This window comes from Lissotriton vulgaris, chromosome 7, assembly GCF_964263255.1.
Source record: "Lissotriton vulgaris chromosome 7, aLisVul1.2, whole genome shotgun sequence".
Lineage (NCBI taxonomy): Eukaryota > Metazoa > Chordata > Amphibia > Caudata > Salamandridae > Lissotriton > Lissotriton vulgaris.
Window position 1 is genome coordinate 1,735,732,692 of NC_141695.1, and position 23,350 is coordinate 1,735,756,041.

The window sequence follows — 23,350 nt, forward strand, 5'->3', positions numbered from 1 at the left end:
TCCTAAAAAATGTGTAATTAAAAAAACTATGCATTAGTCCATACTGTATTAAAATCGACACATAGCATATGTGCATTGTTTATATAGAGTATTCTAAAGAAAACAAATACAAAACTTTCCTCTTAATTGTCCATGGAGTGTAACAGAGAGTACTCCGTGTTAAGCTGTGTACTGCAGGGGTGCTATATTGCTATTCAGTAACATGGACAGGCATAAGGGACGACGGACTTGTGTGGCGAGCGTGTCCCTGTTTAGCAGTATTGCTAACAAGCGCTATATTGGAATACTAGACATTCCATAGCCACAATACTGACAAATTGTAAGCTTCTACTGGCAAGAAGCTTACAAAGAAGTATGGGTGCCATATAATACTATGCCATATGTCACAACGGTGTTAGAGAACCGCTCCCTATACGAAAAGACAGTTAACATTCTAGCCATTGTGTCTATGTATGAGCTAAACTGGCAAAAGCCTAATAGTACGTTTGTCGTCTTAGCTGAGTGGCTACTTCAAGTCCCATGAGGAATCATTATAGGTTCCATTCAAGTGTAGGTCCTGTAGTCCAATTTAGTAGTAGTAATTGTAAATGGTGTGGCGGAAAGGAACAGTCAATATTCTTTTGACCCTGCACCACTAATATTCATAGTGTAATGTGTCATTAGTAATAGAATAAACATAGCTTCAAATAATGTATAGTAATTACTGCTAGTAAGTGCTATCTCGAGGCTAGATATCTGGGTTCATATGGTATGTAGACTAAAGTAAAAAGTCTCAACGAAGTTCCATCTTTAAAAAACCAAAGGTCCTCATTATGAAAAAGCATGAGTAATATATTTTGTTTTGAGTACAGTATACCTAAACATTCAGTTAAAATTTTGCATCTTTACCAATCATTAACATCAAACAGGTAAGTAAAGCAAATGGTCGTAGGGCCATCATACCGAAATTTGGTAAATGACATATTAATATATCGACCGGTTAATCGAGATTCTAGTAATACGTCACTCCCCCAAAAAAGACTGTAATTCGCCATTGATATTCAGTCCTCCTTCCACGGACCATAATCGTATTATCCACATTGCCTCTCTCTGTCTCAAGGTTAATTCTCCGTAACCCCTTCGGGATATCAAAGGGTCCCACTCCTTTGGTATCAAAACTATTGGTTCTATCCATTGCCCACCTGCACATTCCACAGTGCCTGCATTTGTAAAACACAGGCATCTGTATAGTTAGCCAATTCTCTTTCTGCTTGTTCTTGGGGTAACTTGGACTAGGAAGATTTATAAGTGTCTGCCTCTACGAAAAGTAATATCTGGTCTGTCTAAGATGTGGTTCTTGAGAAGCTGATTCGTGCTAATGTTTCTGTAGGTACATCCTGAACTTAAAAGAAAGTATACTGTAATCGGTCACCAGTCATACCTTATTCGATCATATCCATCCATGCTGTCTCATGGCCAGTGTACCTAATCTGTTGGATCTAGCAATCTGCTTCCTGGCATCACTAATAACCTGATAATTGTAGCCACTCTGTAGGAACCTCATTTCAACGTCATTCCGTGCTTTTTCACATTCTTGGTCATCAGTACAGCTGTGTCTAGCCCTTGTCATTTCTCCAAAACGGGATCGCATTGATTTGGCATTTTGGGTGGGCACTTGAAGCATGTTACACTGAGTTACAAGAAATAGGTTTAAGAAAAACTCTACTCTGGATTTTGTCACTTTTGATTAATTATTCAACATCAAGAAAGATAATTCTTTCTCTGCTATACTGGTATATGAACTTGATATTAGACTCATTGTTATTAAGATAAGAGCAAAAGTTCTTGAGTTGTTCAACACTGCCTGTCCAGATCATTCATCTATGTAGTGACCCCAATACAACACATAGCCATTCCAGGGTGCTTCCTGTGCTTCCCAAATTAGCTCCTCATCCAGGCCCCCCATAAAGAGGCATGAATATGAGGGAGTGAATGTAGAAGCCATTGCAGTACCCTGCAACTGTTGGTACCACATCTCATTCAACAGGAACACATTATTTCTTTGAATAAGCTCTGGCATCTCTATTAGCATGTCAGTGTGTTTCCAAAGGCTAGCTGATCTTTTATTCAATATTTGTCATAAGGCTGCTGAAGGACTGGGTTCTTTAAGGTCCAGCGGTGCCAGGGGACAACACCTGAAACCTTCGTGGGTAACCTGCTCCGGCGTACGAATGACAGAGACACGGGACACTTCCTTCGGCGTCAAAGATTCAAGGTTTATTTACTGCAGGGAACACAGAAGTCACGACAAGTACAACACGTGCAACTTGGGGAGACTGCTTCAAATTGTTTCTGTGGATCGCTCCTTTTATACAGAATTTACCCATAGGACAACATGATACACAAAGGTTTACAACCCGGTTCCCACAATTATCCCCCAGAGGGGTCGCTTTGGTCACTTTGATACACACAAGGTCCGGAACATAAGTGCGGAAACATTTGGCGGTTCCCAACTGTAAAAACTCATCTTCCCAATATTAGTGCATTCCAATCGGCAGTAAAACAGATCGAAATAGGAACAAAGACAGGTGCAGAGGAAGATGGAGACAGTGGGGAGATCGGAAAGGGTGTAAAAGGGGAGGTATCGGGAAACACGAGATACAGGCATCAAAGGGACGTGCCTAATGAGATGCACGGCTGAGACAATAAACCGGCACGGCAAGATGAGCCTCGAGCGGGGCCATCTGCCTTACAGTATCATCCCCCTTGTCATAAAGACACTCACAAAGAACATGTGTCTTCCGCAAATATCTTGGGAGCCCCAGGGTCGCGAAGCGGACAACGTCCGTTCGCTGGCTACTTGAGGGCAAGAGACAAAATGGATGCCGTATCTAAGATGGAACCCGTGGGTACAGATGAAAAACCCACATAACAAACGAACGGTTTAAGTTAGCACAGCGAAACTGCGCACACTTACTAAACTCGTCATTTGCGGTTCATAGATACCAGACTCGACCATATTCGTGCGAGTCGAAAACACCACTTACAATTGTCACGGAACCTCAGACGCTCCTTTTGCCCTCATGTAGGCAAGCACTAGTCGGAATCATACTCGATATTCATCAGACCATCTAGATGTTGCTGTAGCATAGCTCTGTCCAACCGAGTCCCCTTGGTAACAGGTGGCTGTCTCATACACGTTGTAGCACAGAGGCCACATAAGGCAGGACCGCACTGCACACAAAGGCAACACGTGAACAGGAACGCCACAACGACTCCGATGATCATCAGAATCTTCCAACCCCAAGTCGACATCAGGCCCCAAAACCATCCAAGTAGCGTCCAATCCCCTACATCCACGTGTATGGATTCGGAGATCTTATGCAACTTCGAGATGGCTTGATAGACAGTCGGAGCGTTATCAGGAATGAAAATACAGCAGCTCGAATGGATCACCTTACATACCCCACCTCGATCTGCTAAGATCACGTCTAAAACCATACGGTTTTGTAACGTCATAAGTCTATCCGCCTGAAGTTCAGTGGTGATATTACCAAGGGCACTGGCAGTAATATTAGCTGTCGATTCTACCACTCGAGTCAACTGTCTCAGGTTCCTACTATTAACCATAGGTCCCCAAAACGGGAGGAAACCCTTAAAAAAGTCTCCTGCCTCTTGACCGGCAGTATCCTCTTCGCTAATTACGCCTCTCACAACTCTAGTCTTGTGATAATCTGCATCTACAGTAAACGTCGGAGGCAACAAGTTTGCGATAAAACATGAGCCCATGAAGTCAGAGGGCAACCATGCATACGCACGATCATGACAGATAAAGTATGTACCCTTGGCAGCCAAAAACACAGGGGACGAGACCATCGGCAGAATGTAATTTTCAGTGCAAGCACTCTCTCCAAGTCGGGCTTTCGATCTTCGGCCACGACCTATTAGACAAAAATTACCAATGTGGGGTACGACCCATATCGGAGGCGAGCTTTTAAGCTGTTTCTCACTAGTGAACACACTATATTCGCCTCTACTTAGGACCCTATAGGCTTGTACCTCTTCTTCAGGAATAAGCGAGGGATCATAGATATCGCTATCTAAGTCTTCAATTGCTATAGACAAAGGTTTCTGGTACGAGGTAGGACCAGAGTAGGGGGAACGTGGTTCTCGAATGGGGTGGAAACCCAGTGCGCTTCGAAACATTGTTTGAAATGCTCGAGCAGACCCTTGGGAACTATACGGTAACACCAGATATGGAATTCCCTTATCCGTAGTGTGTGGCATCAACCCACACACCCAACAATTGGTAGTGTTAACCACTAACTGATGCTGGTGAAGGAGCTGAATAAAGGAATTGTTGCGGAATTCTGCACGTCTAGCCTGCTCGTGTTCAGGTAAGATATGAAAAGAATGAGGAGAAACAGTGGAGGTGAGTTTGGGGTCAGGGGTAGGAGTAGGTATGGCAGAAGGTAAGAAGTAAGACATCATGTAATACACCCCACCCGCCAATAATGCAGAAACAGTCAAAAACAATACGAATATTTGGAACATAAAACATTTGGTACGACTGAGTTGCTGCAGCTTGAATCTTTGCGCTTGAGCTCCTTCCAAGTCCGTCAGCTTCGAAAATGCCATCCCCTACGACCGTCCGCAACGTTTCTTGACGCACTCCGTTCTGTGTAGCAGTAGTCAATCCCTAGGAGTTCCCAGGAACCGACGGTCTTTAACCTAGTGTCAAGACCTACTAACCAGAAGGAAGTACGCGCGCGGCCCTACGGTCTTTATTTCACAAATATATATATGCGAAAACAATGTTTCTCAGCTGTGGAAGCAAAAAGTGTAAGGAATGGAACTCAATGAATATATACAAAAATAATTACAGTGATATGAGTGTTCAAACTGATCGTGGAAAACGGGATAATGCAATTGTCAAGGGACAGAACAGGATCTTTTATTAGTCTCTGGTGCTAGATCGCAAAAAATATCGGGTTTTCCCAGGACGTGTCTGTTCGTCAAACAAAGGATCCGTTGAAGAGACAGCGTTCTGTTGATCAGTTGAATGTTCTGGTCTTGAGTCTTTCGATGACAAATGTTCTACAGTGTCTTTCTGCTGCACTGAGGATTCTCCGACAGGTTGTGCGTCACTAAAAGGTACAAACGCCGGCAATCCTTCGGTTTCAGTTGATGCAATGCCTCTCCTCACCCACGAGTCTGCCGGCAACGGAATAGGGACCTTTTTGGTGTGGGTGGCGTGCACCCAATTCTTCCGTCCCTCAAGACGAACTGCAGTTCTCGTGGCAAGGAGGACCTGGTAGGGTCCAGTGAACCTGGGATCCAAATTGTTCTTGCGCGAAAAGTTTCGCGTTACCACCCAATCTCTGGGCTGGAGCTGGTGGCCTGGACCCTCCGTCTGCGTCGGCAATGCTTCGTGAACCTGTTGGTGAATTAACCTCAGTTTAGCAGTCAAGTCATGAAGATAATCGATCAACATTGGATACTCAAGATCACAGAAGACACCTGGCCTAGGAACCCCCCAAACATTCGCAGGACGACCGAACACTATTTCGTAGGGGCTAAGCCCCACTCGGGAGTGTACAGTCGCCCTAGTTGACAGTAATGCTAAGGGTAAAGCGTCAGGCCACGAGAGACCAGTCGTAGCTTGAATCTTCGCTAGCTTTAGTTTAAGGGTGCCATTATACCCTTCAACCAAACCAGCTGACTGGGGATGATTGGCGCTATGGAATTTCTGATTAATTCCAAGGCCCTTACACACACTCTTCATCACATTCCCCACAAACTCACTTCCGTTATCTGACCACACAATTCTAGGCATTCCATACCGAGGAAAGTATTCCTTCAGTAGGATTTTCGCAGTGGACAAAGCAGTATTGTCTTTGAGAGGATAGGCCTCGATCCATCGGGAGAATGCGCAAACCACAACTAAAACGTATTTCAGGTTATTGCATCGCTCCATATGGATGAAGTCCAATTGAATCACCTCAAAGGGACATGAAGGGGGAGCAAAACTGCCAGGAGGAGTTGGGGTTCCCTCACCAGGATTGTACAACATACACACCATACAATTCTTAACCAAGCGTTCAGCACATTTCGTAATACCATCATTCTTCCACACAGGGGACAACAATTTACAAATACCTTTCGCACTAATATGTGCTAACCCATGCGCCATAGTCACAACGGCCAGCACATACGCATCAGGCAACATCCATCTTTTCTGGTCCGATAAATCAATCCAACAACCATTCGCATCCAACTTTCCCGTACTTTCTTTCCACTTCACCTTTTCAGTCTCGGTGGCCTCATTCTGAATTGCTTTCACACTCTCGATAGTGTCCTCACACATACTCGATTCTGTAGGCCACCTAACCGAACTCGTCACATACATTCGAGTGCTGAGGTTTCGTGCAGTCTCCTTAGCAGTCTCATCCGCAAAAGCATTACCACGACCAACATCATCCGTCACCTTACGATGCGCACTACATTTGACAATCGCCACTTGCTTAGGCAACGTAAGTGCATCCAAAAGATCATTCACAAGCTGGCCATGCTGAATCTTCGTACCATGCGATGTTAGAAAACCTCTCTCTCTCCACAACCGTCCAAAACTATGTGCGACGCCAAAGGCATATTGGCTGTCGGTAAACACATTCACACGTTTCCCTTTCGCTAACACACACGCTCTAGTGAGAGCGATCAGCTCTGCGGCTTGGGCAGAATTCTGATTTAATCTCGCAGTCTCAACAACAGTATTCAATGTTACAACAGCATAAGCAGTAGTCACATCGCCATTCGGCAACTTAAAACATGAACCATCCACATACAGTGTTCCATCTGGGTCCTCCAATGGAGTGTTTTTAAGGTCCACTCGACCTTTTGTTTCCTCCTCTGTCCTCAAATAACAATCGTGTTCTGTTATTTCATCTGACTCTGAGCTAATTGGTAACAAAGTTGCCGGATTCAGGACATTACAACGTTTTATCTGAATATGGCTTGCCAACAGCGTCAACTCGTACCCAGACAACCTTGCACTGGTCAAGTGCTGAGTTTTCGTACGATTTAAAAGAGTATCGACTGCATGCGGAACCATCACCGTAAGCATATTATCCATGACCAGTCCTGCTGATTGTCGGATGGAGACCGCGGCTGCCGCCGTTGCTCTTAAACAACTCGGCAATGCTCTAGCTACCGGGTCCAAGGTCGAGGAAAAATATGCACATGGACGTTGCTTACCACCAAAAGGTTGCGTTAAGACACTCAAAGCACAACCTTCTCTCTCGTGAACATATAATGTAAACGGCTTGCTATAGTCAGGAGTACCTAACACAGGAGCCGAACACAATGAATCACGTAACTCAGAAAAACTTTTCTGACATTCTTCCGTCCATGGTAAAGGAGTCGAAACATCCTTGCACGTAAGAGCTACCAATGGTTTCGCTAACAATGAAAAATTTGGAATCCATTGCCTGCAGTATGATGTGATACCTAGAAAGGCACGCACATCTCTTTGGGTTGTTGGCACAGCCATTCGCGCAATTGCTGCAATTCTCTCTGGGGTCAACCGTCTTCCCTCCTTTGACAATAAGTGACCTAGATAGGTTACTTCTTGACAACAATATTGGAGTTTAGAAGGTGACACCTTGTGATTAAACTCGCAGAGATGTTGCAGCAGCGATACCGTAGCAATTTTGCAAATGTCCTGAGTATCTGCAGCCACCAATAGGTCATCGACGTACTGAATTAAGGCCGCACCAGCCGGCAACCTAAACGCATCCAGTTGACCCTTCAAGGCTTGACTGTAAATCGATGGACTTTCACAGTAGCCCTGAGGAGCGCGTTTAAACCGGAAGCTGCGTCCACCAAGAGAGAAACCGAAGAGGTCTCTGCTCTCTTCTGCAATCGGGATGCTGAAGAACGCATTCTTCAAGTCAATCACCGAAAACCACGATGCAGAAGCTGGAATCAGAGTCAATAGTGCCGTGATGTCAGGCACAACGGGGAACTGAGGAATCACAATTTTATTCACCTCCCGTAAATCGATAACAAAACGATAAACAGGTGGTTTCGAAGGATCAGTACGTTTTAGAATGGGCAGTACAGGGCTGTTGCACACGTTTCCCCGTGTTTCCTCAATAACGTCTTTCTCGATCAAATCATAGATGATCGCTAACAATGCTCGTTCACCATCAAGAGAGATACGATATTGGGGAATACGTGGCAATCGCACATTAGATTTCAACTGAACAACATAAGGGGAGATGTCAAGCAGGCCCACATCATTGGGACCTGTTGCCCACAAAGACGCAGGAAGAGAACTCATTTCCGGTGGAAGCTTATCGAGAGACAAGTACATAGGAGAGACAACCCTCTCTCCCAACGTAAGCTTTACACCCGCAGGAGAACAATACAAAGTTGCATACAAACGTTTAAGCAAATCCAGACCCAAAAGATTTTCACCACAACCCGTGGTTAAAATCAACGGAGCTTCTAGCTCACGAGGCCCAATTGTAAGGGGCAAAGGGCGCGAAACTGGATTGCTAACGGGGGCGCCAGAGAATCCAACGGAAACATTTGTTAAGCCAGACAAAGGTGCGCCAGGGAGTTTCGAATGCTTTATGGAACTTTTCGCTGCACCAGTGTCCAACAGAAAAGGCTCAACGACGCCCGATGTAGCAACTGCGACGTCAGGCCCTCTATGATCAACCGGAACTGATACCACTCCCTCTCCTTGTCTTCGGCTGTCCTAGTAATTACTGTCGTCAGTTCCCTGATCGACGTAATAATCGTCTACATTATATTGCGCAGATCGTCCTTGCGATGATCCACGTTGATCAAAACAATTATCGGAATTTGATGAGTTATCTGAACGATCATTCTGAGCACCACGACCTCTACCACGTGGTGCCTGCTGTGAACCACCACAACCTCCTCTAGATGAATTACCACTATTACGTTCGTTTAGAACAGGACAATTGAATTTGATATGACCCTCCTGTCGACAATAGGCACATTGATTGTATCCTAATGACGATCTTTGGAAAGAGGAATCATTACGAGTTTGTGATCGGTTCGATTGCGGCTGTGATCTATTTTGTTGTGGAGCATTCTGATTCGAACGTGGAGGATACGCTTGTGAAGCAACACTTTAGTTTTGAGTTCTTTCGTCTTTTTATCAGCACGGTCACTCTCTTCTTTCTCTCTATTCTCATAATACTGTGCCGTAGCCAATATCTGAGCTGAAGTAGAAACGGCCCACGCACTTTCTGAATTCTTCAATTTATTGCTCAAATCGGGCAATAAGTTCGAAACAAATTTATCCACGAACAACCTTTGACCACCCTCAGTGCTCATATCCTGACCACTATGATCAATGAATGCCTCCTCGAACCTCGTAAAGAAGTCGGAGACACTCTCGTCCTTTTTCTGTTTACAAGCTGACAATTTGTCCCAATTTACCCTCATAGCTTTATATATAATTTTAATACGCTCCAGCACTGACCCCGTATTTTTATGTGCATTTCATTTTAAAATTGATGTGAAAATTTTAAAGTTTGGATGTATTTGCACTGACTGGTTTTAGAATTGATATAATAACTTTTAAAACCACCCGTTTTAACTTACTAGCGCCTGACAGGGCTCAGAGGGGCTCCCACGGCATTTAATTGTTGTCTTGGCTCAATACTCAAACCTGCCCGCCCTGGTCCGACTCGGTAGCCTATACCGTTGAGCGGAGGGCGGGGCAGGCAAGAGCAAGACACTCCCAGGAAGGCGAGCGATCAGCGCTGCAGCTCTCCTCCCCATAAGGCTATATAGGCAACGAGGAGGCAGGGGTTCCTGGCGGTAAGGGACGACGGTGGCAGCATCTCCCCACCCCGCTTGGCGCCTACACTGGTATTTGAGCGGAAGCGCTGTCACAAGGCGCTCCAATTTACTCACTGCTAAAATTGAATAATAATTTTAATACGCTCCAGCACTGACCCCGTATTTTTATGTGCATTTCATTTTAAAATTGATGTGAAAATTTTAAAGTTTGGATGTATTTGCACTGACTGGTTTTAGAATTGATATAATAACTTTTAAAACCACCCGTTTTAACTTACTAGCGCCTGACAGGGCTCAGAGGGGCTCCCACGGCATTTAATTGTTGTCTTGGCTCAATACTCAAGCCTGCCCGCCCTGGTCCGACTCGGTAGCCTATACCGTTGAGCGGAGGGCGGGGCAGGCAAGAGCAAGACACTCCCAGGAAGGCGAGCGATCAGCGCTGCAGCTCTCCTCCCCATAAGGCTATATAGCCCTCGTCGGCCACAAGCGCGCAGTGCTTGCGCGCAGTGGGGCGCCTCTACCAACGCCGAAGACAAGCCAAAGACCTGCCCGTCTACGCCCGTCCACGACAGGACGGGGCCAGGGGCCGAAGGCTATGGAGGGACACGCCGGCAGAAAGCTAACGTATACCTCTCAGGCATTATTAGAAATACTAAAGTCTTCACTAACGTTCTGCCCAACTGAGGCGGAACACAACATAGAAGGCCCTTTCTCATGCCGATTATGTAAATCACAATTTACTACTGCAGCGGTAGCTAGTAAGATTTCTCCCGCAACCGCTAAGCAGCGTCCTCATGGTAGGAAAAAGATGGACTCTAACCCCCAATCTATGGGAAATGAGAAGAATCACACTCCTCTTAAAACTAAAAATCTGCTATGCAATATAAGATCCCTACCGAAGCATTTTACTGAAGTATGGGACCTGATCAATTCCCATCAACCGGAACTATGCTTCTTAACTGAAACATGGCTTAAGCCTCACTCCGTCCCTGCCATAACATTGGGAATCCCTACAGGGTACAAAATGGTCAGGATGGACCGTCCTATTAAAGTTGGCGGAGGGGTAGCAATTGTACATAAACAGGAAATAAACATAACGGTATTGGATGAAATCTGCACCCCAAACCTAGAAGTATTAGTTTTCAAAATCCATACTTTGAACAAAACTAGCAGAAAGGGAGCAGTGGTATATCGCCCCCCTGGGCCATGTGCAAATGTATCCATCACTCTGATGGAAACATTAGCACCCCACATATATGAAGACTCTGACTTCCTCCTTTTGGGAGATTTTAACATCCATAGTGAGCTGGATTCTAACAGCGAAGCCCAGACACTGCTATCAGACCTCGCCACTCTGGGTCTAAAGCCTATCAATGATGAACCCACTCATCAAGCAGGACACACGCTAGACCTAATTTTAACTAACTCCCTGCAGGTCGAATGTAAATCCCCCTATCAAGTGGAGTGGACTGACCACTTTATAATAGAATTCTACACTCCCACCCTTATCTCATGTGGAAACGGAAACCTCACCCTAGCGAACAAAAGAAGACCCTGGCATAAGCTGACCCAACAAGACTTTAATAAAAAATTTGTGGGACCAATTTTAAATGAGAAAGAGAACATTGACAATGCCCTACAGACTTATGAGGAAACTCTCCTCAAAGCTATAGACAACATTGTTCCATTAAAAACCTTTAAGCCCAGACCTGCACATAAGCAGGAAATCTGGTTTTCAGAGAACCTTAGAGTGCTCAAACAAACCACCAGAAAACTGGAGAAGAAATGGAGGGCATCTCGTCAAGATCAGGATAAACAATCATACAAAAGCTCTCAGAAATTATACCACAAAGCCATCCGAGCAGCAAGGAAAAACCACATTGCGTCGCAAATATTAGCAGCTGGTAACAATCCCAAGACTCTTTACCAGATTTTAGAGACTTTTTTTAAACCCACCGCATGCGAAAGTGCAGAAGTAGCGTCACAAACACTTTGTGACAACATCTCTCAGTTCTTCAACCAAAAAATAGATGCCATTTATAATAAGATTACGCTTCTGAATTATCAGAACACCGCTGATAACGAGCTCATCGTAAACCTGGAACCAGAAAAGCCGATCAGGCATTCCCTCTCTGCCTTCCCCCCCATATCTATGGAGGAAGTAATAGGAAACATCTCTATGATAAAGAGTGGATCCCCTACTGACACTATCCCTGCACGGATCATGCCCATCCTGGCTGCGGCTCTGGGACCCTCTATCCAGCAAATTATCAATCTTTCTTTAAGTACGGGACAGGTTCCCAAGGGATGGAAAAAGGCTTTGGTGAAACCACTGAGGAAAAATACTGCTACTCCTTGGGAAGAATTAGCTAACCTCAGGCCCATCTCCCTGCTCCCATTTCTAGGCAAAATTGCTGAAAAACATGTTAACAACAAATTATCTAAATACATTGAATCCAACGAAGTACTGGACCAGTCCCAATCTGGGTTTAGACCCAAACATAGCACGGAGACCGCCCTGCTGACTGTCGCAGACGATCTACACATGTACCAGGACAGGGGTTACTCTGCTGTCCTGGTGCTGTTGGATCTGTCTGCGGCATTTGATACCGTATCCCACTCTATTTTGATCACCAGACTGGCTAACATCGGCCTAAAACAGGAAGCCTTGGCATGGTTAAAGAGTTTCTTGAAAGACCGCACCCAGCAAGTAGCTATGGGTGCATACAGGTCAGAGGAAGTTGAGATCACCAAGGGGGTGCCACAGGGCTCTTGTTTGAGCCCTACCTTATTCAACATCTATGTGGCACCCCTGGCCAACATCATGAGAAGATATGGTTTCATCCCAATATCTTACGCAGACGATACTCAACTCCTCTTTCCTTTTAAGATCTTTACACCTGAAGTCAGAAACTCTTTTTCCAGGGGCATGAAAGCGGTGGCACGATGGATGTCCTCCAACTACCTGCAGTGCAACGTGGGGAAGACGGAAGTCATGATGTTTGGGGAGGCAAAAATGCTCTGGACCCCAGACTGGTGGCCACAAGATCTTGGCCCAGTGCCCAAACCTAAACAAACTGTTAAGAATCTGGGGGTCCGTCTAGATCAGGAGCTTACCCTCAAACAACATTGCAACCAGGTGGTGGGAGCATGCTTTCATGTTATTGGCATGCTACGGAAAATCTTCCCATTTCTACCTGATGCAGTTAGGAAGACACTGGTCCAGGCACTCGTTTTGAGTCGCCTGGACTACTGTAACGGCTTGCTCCTGTCTGCCAACGAGGGAGTCATGAACAGACTCCAGGTAGCTCAGAATACGGCCGCCCGCCTGGTTCTGAATGCTCCTCCCCGCACGCCCTCCAAACCCCTGCTGACCAAATTGCATTGGCTATCTGTCAGACAGAGGGCAAAATTTAAGGTATGCTGCATCATACACAAAAGCCTACATGGTATGGGCCCCGCATACTTAACCACCAAATTTACGCCCTACATTCCCACTCGGACACTAAGATCAAGTGAACAAGGTCTCCTGTGTGTACCCAGAGCTAAGAAGGCCAGACATGGAACTAAAACCCTATCAATAGCTGGCCCCTCTCTCTGGAACAGCCTCCCTGTATCTCTTAGGCTATGTGTAGACCATCTCCCCTTTAGGAAAAGGTTGAAGACCTTTTTGTTTGAACAGTAAACCCAGACTGGATCAGCTTTAAAGACTCCCTCCCTCAAAACCCTCTGTAGAAGCCAAAGGCGCGGAGATACTCCCTTGGGAGTGAAGCCAGCGCGGTACAAACCTGCAAATAAAATAAATAAATAAATAAATAGCTGGCATAAGAGTTTTCATTAGCGTTATTATTCTTTGAGGAAGATCAGCAACCAGCTGGTCGGGTTTAGCACCACCAGTCTGTCGGGCATCCGCCGCTACTATGGCAGCCCAAGCACCACCTAATTCATTCGGATGATTTTCCTGACGAATCTTAGCCCATACCGGCTGAGGCACGACATTGCCGAACAACATGTCGATATCGGCAAGATTCATTATCGTAGCGTCTACGAGCTGCGACAGTTCTTTATAATACCCTGCAGGATTTTTGCGAGGGTCAGGCAAAGATTGCTTCACCTTCAACACTTCTGATCTTTTCCATGGGAGATGTATCCATACTCTCTGAAAGAACGGCAAGATCGGCGGGGCAGCGTTAGGATTACCTGGCATCCACACTGGTGGAACTTCCCGCATAGGAAATTGACCAGACTCATCTGGCTGTCTTTCAATATCCTCAACAAACAAGGCTTGAGGTATAGGAGTGGGACGAAAAGATAGCAACCGTTCAACAGCTCGGCGAACGTTGGTATCCACTATCAGTCCAGTCGAGAACTGAAGCTGTAGATCAGACAAAGCGGTCAGCACCTCGTCAGGTGCGTCGGCCGATATCTGATCGCGAAGGACCTTACACATTTCCTCGAACACAAATCTCTGGGTTGGTATATTAAATTGACAAAACGTGTCGAGTACAATACGCGGTGGATTTCTAAGTGGATGCGTCATCCAACCCATTGCCATATTGTATAGTGAAGCGCGTTCCCTGTTACCAGGAAGCTGACTACGTCTCTGAGGGCCATCCGAACCAGCGGACCCAAGAACAGGTCCGAGCGAATGAAAGAAACTAGCCGCAAGAGGAGAATTACGACTACGAGTAGAAGGAGAAGTATAGGACACAGGACTAACAAGTGAAGGAGTAGAAACAGAAGCAACAGCAGGAGTTAACAGAGCAGGAGCAGTAGCGGGAGCAGGAGTATGTGGAAGCGGAGGAGCAGTAGGGATAGCAACAGCCAAAGGAGCAGGAACAGTTGGAAGAACGGGTGCAGTTTGAGGAACAGGCAAAGGAAGAATAGGTGCAGGAACAGGTACAGGGGGAATCACAGGGGCTGTGGTACCCTGTACATACGGAGGTGGCGACTTCATAAGATAGGACATTAAAGGATCCTCAACTGCCTCTTCCTTCTTTTCCGACTCCGTAGGCAAAGTAGGATAGCATTTATCTATGGTCATACGCTGTAATCTATCAAACACTTCCTTTTCCTTAACCTCCTTATCACGCTGAAACTGCTCTGCTTTCTTTACGATAGTAGCAACATTATCTCTCTGATTTCGTTTAGTCTGTCTGATTTCTTTCTGTCGGGCTTCTTTACGCCACAACCGAAAGGCATCAAACATGGCCGGCCTTGACTTTTTCTCGAACAATTTAGCCTCTAGGTTGTCTAAAATCGGGGTCTCAAAGCTACCGTGAGGTGGCCAACTAAGGACACCATCCTTCTTTGTATAGCGAATCCAGTAATCGTTAAAGGTAATCGGGCCTAGCCCATGTTTACTGTACAGTTCATAAGTCGGAGTTCCAACCGGAGGTATCGGACACGAGTCCTCCAGTCGGGAATCCGCACCACAAGGTCTGAAACAACTAAACAAAGTACTACGACCAGGCATCTTGCACACTAGCCGAGTTTCACAAACTTCAAGGGTTACGGGATTTACCAAGTCCCAGCAAAGAGCAAAAACCCTCAGTTTTTGGCGGCTGCAGTCGTCAAATAACACAACAAAGTACGCTAGCAAAGTGTCACCGACAAAAACACTCACACAGCGTCAACAACAAAAACACTCGCTAAAGTGTCAACAACCAAGGACTCTGGGAGCGACCCACAAATACTTAACTCAAAGATCGATGGCGTCACCAGGAAGGCCCGTCAATCGTCTCGCTATACCAAGGTCTACGCCAGGCGCCAAAACAGGTCTACAGTCAGGGCAGCAGTCCGTCGCAGCCGTCAGGAGGCGGGAATCTTCGCGGGAAAAGTCTTCGGGCCACTTATTTCGACAACAGGATCGATGAAGCGGAGTGCACCTTCCCTCGGAGATTTCACACGAAGTTCCTCACGATCGTCGGGCTTGGACCGGTACCACTGATGCAGCCCCACGTTGGGCGCCAACTGAAGGACTGGGTTCTTTAAGACCCAGCGGTGCCAGGGGACAACACCTGAAACCTTCGTGGGTAACCTGCTCCGGCGTACGAATGACAGAGACACGGGACACTTCCTTCGGCGTCAAAGATTCAAGGTTTATTTACTGCAGGGAACACAGAAGTCACGACAAGTACAACACGTGCAACTTGGGGAGACTGCTTCAAATTGGTTCTGTGGATCGCTCCTTTTATACAGAATTTACCCATAGGACAACATGTTACACAAAGGTTTACAACCCGGTTCCCACAATTATCCCCCAGAGGGGTCGCTTTGGTCACTTTGATACACACAAGGTCCGGAACATAAGTGCGGAAACATTTGGCGGTTCCCAACTGTAAAAACCCATCTTCCCAATATTAGTGCATTCCAATCGGCAGTAAAACAGATCGAAATAGGAACAAAGACAGGTGCAGAGGAAGATGGAGACAGTGGGGAGATCGGAAAGGGTGTAAAAGGGGAGGTATCGGGAAACACGAGATACAGGCATCAAAGGGACGTGCCTAATGAGATGCACGGCTGAGACAATAAACCGGCACGGCAAGATGAGCCTCGAGCGGGGCCATCTGCCTTACAGTATCATCCCCCTTGTCATAAAGACACTCACAAAGAACATGTGTCTTCCGCAAATATCTTGGGAGCCCCAGGGTCGCGAAGCGGACAACGTCCGTTCGCTGGCTACTTGAGGGCAAGAGACAAAATGGATGCCGTATCTAAGATGGAACCCGTGGGTACAGATGAAAAACCCACATAACAAACGAACGGTTTAAGTTAGCACAGCGAAACTGCGCACACTTACTAAACTCGTCATTTGCGGTTCATAGATACCAGACTCGACCATATTCGTGCGAGTCGAAAACACCACTTACAATTGTCACGGAACCTCACTGCCAGTCCATAGTCATGTCCAATGCTGGTGTAGAGGGATACACTGTCTAAGGTAACTAGTGTCATGCCAGGTTCCCCATGTATGTATCCTAAGAGGTTAAGTATGTGCTTAGTATCTTGTACATAAGAGATCAGGTTTTTAACAAGAGACTGTAGGAATACATCTAAGTATTCTGAAAGTCGTTCTGTGGGACCCCCCAATGCCGGCAATAATCAGTCTCCATGAGGGAAAGGGTACGTTTTCATGTACCTTTCGGAGAGTTCTGTTCATGAGAACATATATTCATCCTCATTTAATACACAATTATCATGCCATTTCTTCAGATTCTGGTTAATCGTTGTGGTTAATGCAAAGGTCGGATTTCCCACTAACCTCTCATAACAAGTCAAAACATTGAGTTGTGATAATATCCTAAATTCGTGGTCACGTCTCTTCATTACCACAATGTTCCCTCCTTTATCAGCTTCCTTAAAAAGTACCTCTTCATTATCCTGGAGGGTTCTAAGGGCTAATCTCTCACCAGGGCTAAGGTTATCTTTACCCCCACCATGTTTAGTCCCATGTTGTCTGTAATTTAGTCTGTCCAACACAATCCATCGAGGCAGGGCTCTATAGAGCAGAACTCTAAGGCTAATAAATGGCAAAGGTTTGGTATGGGCAGAGAATCAGTTTCTACTTCAAATACTCCTCCTTGGTCCTGGGACTCAAGTGAATGCCCTGAGGTATGGGTTTAGCTTTAATTCTGTTGAACAGCAAGAACTTGTAAAACAACAAGCAAGATGGATTTCAAAATGTGCAAATGGATGAAATAATACATGAAATCATTTTGAAACAAAGGGGTGGTAGGGAAAAATGAGTGGAGAGAATAGGAAAAAAAGAAGCAAGCTGGGAAAGACACAGAGGAGAGAAGCACAAGAGAGAGCTGAAGAAAGTGGGGAGAGTAGGAATATAGAGCAAGGAGCAGAAGTAGACTATTAGCTAAGCAGACGTGTATAAAAGTAAAGAACATTAGAAGATATAAAAAGAATGCTGAGTAGAGAGAGAACTGGAGGGCAGGAAGAGATGGAGTACATGGTATGGTAGAAGATATGGGGAAAGTAGAGGGAATGGGAGACATATCATGGTGGGTCTTACCTTTGAAGAAACAGGCCAGCAGAAGACCAGAGTTTCCTAGATGAGAGAGTATCACTAGCTGCACCTGAACAAATATTATCTGCACCTCTGGTGAAACAGAGACAAAGCCACCAAAGTTAAATAGGAGATTTGGGAGGGAGAACAGCCTTTACAACGCGGGTATTACCATGCGCTACCATTACAACGCTGCTATTACAACGCAAGTCGTTACAACGACTTGCGCTGGAGGGCGCTGTTGGATATGGAATAGTTTAATTTTCCATTCCAACTCCTTCCCTACTGTAACGTGGGCTGGAGTTGGAATAGAAAATTAAATTATCCAGCGTTGTAAAAACAGCGTTGTAAAGGCACGCATGGTAAAAGCCCGCGTTGTAATGCCATACAACCTTTGGGAGAACTTTTCCATTCAAAAGGATCAATTTAACATACAAGGCTAGCATCAGATCAATTAACATCAGGTCGGATAAAGGAAGGGAAGGGGGAAGAAAGCGTATACACCGTGAGTGGCCACGGAGGAGGACAAGGTGACTAATACATTAAAGATCTCCCAGATCAGTTTTTTAATTTAGGACCACAACAGAGAGAGATATGTACATTCAAAAAAACATATGTTTGGTAGAGCCAACAGCCTCGCTACATTTCCATCAAGTTTCAGATATTGATAGATCCAATTTAAAGATCCGGGATGGAGTCCAGAAGGCATTGTGAATGGACGGGAACCTTGATTGAGAGATTGTGGGTGAGATTTTACTTTGGAAGGCCAAAAGACAAATTTCACTAACATCGAATAAGGTAGATGACAGATTGTTGAGGGGTGAAGTAGGTAAGGCAAGGATTTCCATATACGCATTGTAAAGTATTTTGTAGGCATTAATGGGAAATTGTATATTTTGTACTCCAATCTAAGAAAAAGTTAAATTAACCTTTTCCGCTCCTATAACATTTTTTAGGAGTTAATAGGAAATTGTATTTTTTGTACTCCAATCTAAGAAAAGGTTTTTGAGAGTGAAAGGGTTAAATTTACCCTTTGCACTCCTATAAATCTTGTGAAATGTAATTAATAATAAAAAGTGCTGGGACATGTACATTAATATATATATCTGCACAGATATTCAACAAAGAACTGTACGGGGCACTCAATGGGTTTGAGATGAATTAATTGTGAGCAGGTAGACGTGTTTTTATTTATGCCTTTTTTCAGTACTTGCTTTCACATTCATGTCATGTAGGTAAAGTCGAGCCTTTCACATTACATTGTACGCTCCTATTAAAAGAGAAAACAGCAAATAGGCACGGGCTGTTGCTGTCCTATTTCAAATACATTACCTGCAGCTGCCATCTTTTAGTGGCAAATGTCAATGGGGTTGATTCACAGAACTAATTTAAGACAAAATCCTAACTTACTACTTTTGGTATTCACAGAAGTTAGGATTTTGTCTTAAGTTTGTCTTAAGACAAACTTAAGACAAAATCCTAACTTAAGTCTGTCTTAAGTCTCCACATTGGGTTGCTGCTAAGCTTCATAAGAAGTCACAGTAAGTCCACATGAAGCTCCATGCTGAATCAATAAACCCTCACCATAGCCACAATGATTTACCTTTTAGCTACATATCCTTAGGGGTGGGTCATTACGCTATAAACTCTACAGTTCAAGAACTGGCCCATGGCTAAAGTACTCTTCTTGTATACTATCTCCTCCCTTTCTTTTCTATTCTCTTTCTTTCTCTTTTCACTGCCCTTAATCTCCTAGCAAGACACTGTAAAGGGGGCAGCCAAACATGTATAACATCTACCTGTAACCATGGCAACAACAGCCAAGTTGGGCTGATACCCTGTAACGGTAAAGCGACCTAACCTGTCTGTTAAAATGTAATAAAATACTTTGAAATTGAAAAACATATTGGTGGAATATGTGCTTACTTGACTTTGATGCAGCGGTTGTGGCCATTGCATATTTCCAAAACAAAAGGCCTTCCTACAATGTAGCCGAACTCAAGGCAGGTTCTTCCGAGATGCTTGAGCGTGGTCTCATGTGTAGATGCTCAGATATCCAACAGAGAACAGAACAGGGCACTTGCCCGGTTTGAGATAAATTTATTGTGAGCAGGTAGACGTGTTTTGGCTTACGCCTTTTTCAGTACTTGCTTTCGCATGCATGTTATAAAATAATGATAATTACATATTTGTATAGCGCACGACTACCCAAAGGAATCTTGACACTTGTACTCATACCGCTGTGGAACCCTTCCTGGCCTTTCCCTGTGAAGTGCCCACTCCTTGGTACCCCCAAGGTGAAGCCAGGCATCCTAGCGCTGTTGGGGCCGGTGTGGAGATTAAGCATGCTTTTGCCCAGAGCTGGACCCATGATTAGAATAGGCACCGAGGCGAGAAATATCAGGACCGAGGAAAGTGAGCCCAAGACCTGCCAAGGCGGGAATTGAACCCTGGTCCCGGGGCAGACTTCTGTATCAAGGTGTGCGGCTCTAACCATTGAGCCACACTTCTCCACGAATTTTTAGTTTTAGCTCCGGGGCTCTTGAGGTCTCTGGTTCTTTATTTAGTAATCCACCATAAAATTAAACATGTTATGTGGGTAAGGTCGTGACTTTTACTTTCACTCAATTGTCTCCCACATTGGGTTGCTGCTAAGCCTCATAAGAGGTTAGACTAAGTCCAAATGAAGCTTCATGCTGAATCAATATTCCCCTCATAATAGCCACAATAATATATATTTTAGCTACACATCCGTCGGGGTGGGTCATTCCTCCACACACACTTCAGGTCAAGAACTGCTGGTACATATCGGCGGAATATGCGCTTAGTTGACTTTTACATGATATTATATATCCAAGTAAGGAGTTTGCCAACTTACATAAAAGACACCAGTGATTTCATCTCTAAGATTGAAGATTTTGTGTGGAAAAAAGGCCTTCTACTTATGACACTTGATGTGGTGTTGTTGTACACCAGCATTAACCACAAGGACGGAATAAGCGCCTTGGAACACTATATGGGTAAAGATGGGATGACTAACCCCTGAAGGCACTATGTTGGTGAACATGGTTAACTTTTGCCTCTCATAGTAGAGCTGGACCTTTGGAAATTACACATTATTTCTGCAAATGTGATATAAATATGGGCAGAAACCACCAGCCAGTGATCCAAGAATTCTCAGCTCTCGAATCTGTTGTTCAACAAAGGGGGGCCAGGAAGCTCTTCTGTCCTCCATGGTGTGGTAGCTCTTCAGTCCTCCATGGTGTGGAAGCTCTTCTGTCCTCCATGGTGTGGAAGCTCTTCTGTCCTCCATGGTGTGGAAGCTCTCCTGTCCTCCATGGTGTGGAAGGTCTTCCGTCCTCCATGGTGTGGAAGCTCTTCTGTCCTCCATGGTGTGGAAGCTCTTCTGTCCTCCATGGTGTGGAAGCTCTTCTGTCCTCCATGGTGTGGAAGCTCTTCTGTCCTCCATGGTTGTGGAAGCTCTTCTGTCCTCCATGGTGTGGAAGCTCTTCTGTCCTTCATGGTCTGGAAGCTCTTCTGTCCTCCATGGTGTGGAAGCTCTTCTGTCCTCCATGGTGTGGAAGCTCTTCTGACCCCCATGGTGTGGAAGCTCTTCTGTCCTCCATGGTTGTGGTCGTTGACTGCTAACTCCTCTTTGACAGGATTGAGAACAAGAGCCCAGAGCTTCGCTAACTTGCCAGGAGCAGAGGTGCTTTGCACCTGCTTTGAGGGAAGGAGGAGACTGACTGCTGAGGAGGGGTACTTGAGGTGTCATTGCAGGATAAAGACAACCCATGGAATAGAACAGGACTGCAAAGAGCTGAGGCAAGGATAACTTACCAGTGAACACTACAGCTCTTAGAGGACTGTGCAGCTCCATCAGTGGGGTGAGGCCTTGAGTGCCTGGTGCTCTTTCAACATGCCAAAAAAGGTAGGATTGCCTCAGGTAGCTGAGTGCTTGCGAGGAACACAAATGCATCCTGTGGCATCCTTGTAGCATCTATGACATGTACAGGTAAGAATGTCCTAAATGCAATCACAGGTTACTAAATAAAGAACCAGAGACCTCAAGAGCCCTGGGGCTAAAACTAGATGAGTCACAACAATGAGCATGGGCTTCGATCTTTTTGCAAGCTCTACATCAGTCCAAGGTGGGTTCTACACTGTGTTTGAGCGACAGCTTTTCCTTTGGACCCAGTGTAGATCTTGCCAGAAAAGTTTCACCGAACCCTACCTGTATCTAGTGGAGAGTGGTCTCTGTCTAGCACCCATTTTATGGCACCCCATTTTATCAGAGACTCTGGCAGTGCTAACCCATATGATGGGCCATTTGGATGACAACGATTCAGAGTGAAAGTGAAATTCTTTATTGCTTAAGTTAATTAAAATCATAACGACTTCGATAAAATTAAACAATCCCTAAAGAAAAATATAATATACATATTAAAATCATTAATTGCCTTTAATAAGGTGTACGGCTTTTGATAAAATCATATCAAGACGGTATTGTCACCAATGTTATATACATGTTAGATTTGCTGATGGTCCACCAGATAACCAATTATGAGTAGATAAGAAAATATTAAACAGTGCATCAAGAATATTCCTCTCTTTGATAAAATGCCATTTAGATACCAATTCAAGTTAATTTCTCATATAAAAGGAAACATTTAACCAATTTGCAGTTAAGTTGCGGGTCATTTGGATCAAGACACCTTAGTATGGCAGATCTACAAGTGTGTATGCCCCTGGCATTAAAATGATTTGTTGTGCAATAAAAGGCGTTTTAATTTTAAAACGGGACATATACCGATCAGATTAACAAAATCCTGCTTCAGAGCACCACATAGAGTGCATGATGTTGGGCCACCATATTTCCAAAGTGGTTAATCAGCATTACTTGGTAGTAACCCAAGACGTATTGCTAGCGGTTTCCTTTTTAAATATATAGAATCCGTTATGTTCAAGTAAGCCGCCGGTTGTATAAGATTGTAGTACCATCCAGGCATGAGAGTGCTCGCTGAATTCAATTTTATCCTCCGTTAACAAGTGTCTTTTTGCTGCTTTAATTATTATTTTTCGTAATGTGAATGGAAAGTTCCGATTCCTTAAATCCGACACCTTCGTTAACTTTATTGATAGCCGCAAATACTCATGATAAGCTGATCGTGAAATATGCTTCTGTGCTTCCCAGATGGCACTAATTTAGTGGGTTCTGGCAGTTTATCCGGATTTAGTACCATAACTTTATTGTCGCATACATTCTTGCTAGACGTTGCTGCAGTAAACAAGATTCTAAGCGAATCTTCCCTGGGGATGAATTTCTCGGTAACCCAAAAACTGTTTTATATGTCTTAATTTGCATTCTTTCAAGGACTGCTGTTTCCTTGCCGTATTGAACTTCATTGGCAGAGTCAGCAAGAGCTTCGCTTTAACAACAGCCAATTGAGGTTTAAACGATGGACCACTTAAAGACTTCGCTATTACGCAGAAAGCATGTATCAATCC